Raw genomic sequence first — 1,846 nt, 5'->3', positions numbered from 1 at the left:
GGACAGGGACAAGTCAGGAGAGGCTGCTTGGAGCCAAACCTGGGCCATTCCCTGCAGCCTGTCCTGCTGGGACTCACCCACCCTTGTTCCTGCTCTGGGAAAACCTTCACCCAGGTCCCTGCCTGAGCTCCAGTTGTGCTGGCTGAGTGTGCCAGGAGCAGCAAGGACTGTGTGTGGGGGCTCTCAAGGAGCCATCCCTGCCCTGCTGCCCTGGGTTTTTGGCCATGTGGCAGGGGGACAAGGCTGGATATTCAGGATTTTTCAGGGGAATCTCTCCCGATGCAGAAAGGCTTGGTACCATCTGCATTCAGACTTCTAAAGGAATTTCACTTTATTTCTAAAGGAAATAGATGGCAGGAGCTGGTTTTAGGAATTGTTTTCTTACCCACTCACCATTCCTGTCTCTCTGAGGTCAGAAATCCCCAGCATTCCTGCTGCACTCAGTTTCCCACTGAGACATGGGAGAGGCAAAGGATTCCCTGTGGCTGAGGGAAGCTGAGGGGCAGGATGGGCTTGTTCCTCCAGCACTGCTCTGTTCAGCCCCCTCTGCTTCCCTGAGCATCTCCCTGGGCCTGGACATCCCCTCCTGAGAGGTGCCTTGTCCCTGGCAGCGCTCACAGAGCCCATCCCACCCTGTGTGCCCTGGGCCCGGCCCTACAGAAACCTGCCTGTGTGCAGGGCCCTGGCTGGGGCAGGCTCTGTGTGCAGCTGGGCAAGGGCAGCTCAGGAGAGCCCTGCTGGGCCCTGCAGAGGTGATGCTGCTGCTGCCCAGGGCTGAGGAGTGGCTGAAGGCCCTTTGGGAGGCTCCCAGCAGAGACACTGACCAGCCAAAGTCACAGTTCTGGAGTCTCTGTAAATGTTCAAACATTCCTCTGATGATCCTGTGTGTTCCTGTTCTGCTCAGAATGTTCTGTGATTCTGGGATTACAATTCCTGTTCTGCTTCTCTTATCCCCCTCTTGTCTATAATCAAAAGAGAAAAAAAACCCCTTACACTGTTAGAGGAGTAAAATAAAAACCAGACTTTTATTGGAAGATCCCAGGTGTCCCAGTGGGGATGAGGCACACCCAACCCCTGATTTCAGCAATTCCTTAATTCATTGATTAATTAGGATATTTAACAAGGACATTTGAAAGGACATTCACTTGTCCCAATTACAGTTCCCTGGCTCAACCCATTGGAGTGGGTCCAAGGACTTCTTTGCCCAGCTTTTTGGTATCACTGCTCACATTGAAAAACCAAAATGTTCTTCTTGTAGGTCCTTTTCCTTATAATATGACTATATAGTATTAAAGGAATGTATTTAGATAGTCAGCTTATTGTTCTAAAATCTAAGAGAAAGGTAAGGATAAGTACTAGAGTTAATTAAGGATTATAACTATATTAACTATATAATAGTAGTTTCAAATAGTTAAGAGTTTAATAGAGTTTCGTAGGATTATAATTTTATAACTATATCATAGTAATTTACAGAACTGTGAATATATGATAAATATATAAAAAGCAAAAACCTTTTTGTCATCACCCCAAACTTCCCACCCTGCTCCAAGCAGGAAATAGAAACACTCTCAGGAAAGCTCCTGATATTTATAGCAATCCCAGGCTTACCTTGTTTGGGAAGTGTCCCCCGGAGCTGTGCCCAGGCAGGTCTGGAGCTGGGAGCAGCCCTGCCCCAGCCAGCCCCTCTCAGCAGCAGCACCTGCCCTGCTCAGGGTGGCTCCTTCCCCCCACAGCTCCTGGCCAGCGCTGGGAGCAGCTCCAGGGCCGGCTGAGAGCTGTCCCTGGCAGGCAGCAGAGTCCCTGGCCCAGCACAGCGCCCTGGGCTGCAGGACCCTGCTCTGCAGGA

The sequence above is a fragment of the Lonchura striata genome, unplaced genomic scaffold, assembly GCF_046129695.1.
Source record: "Lonchura striata isolate bLonStr1 unplaced genomic scaffold, bLonStr1.mat Scaffold_85, whole genome shotgun sequence".
NCBI classification, from domain to species: Eukaryota; Metazoa; Chordata; class Aves; order Passeriformes; family Estrildidae; genus Lonchura; species Lonchura striata.
This window is presented reverse-complemented; position numbering follows the sequence as displayed.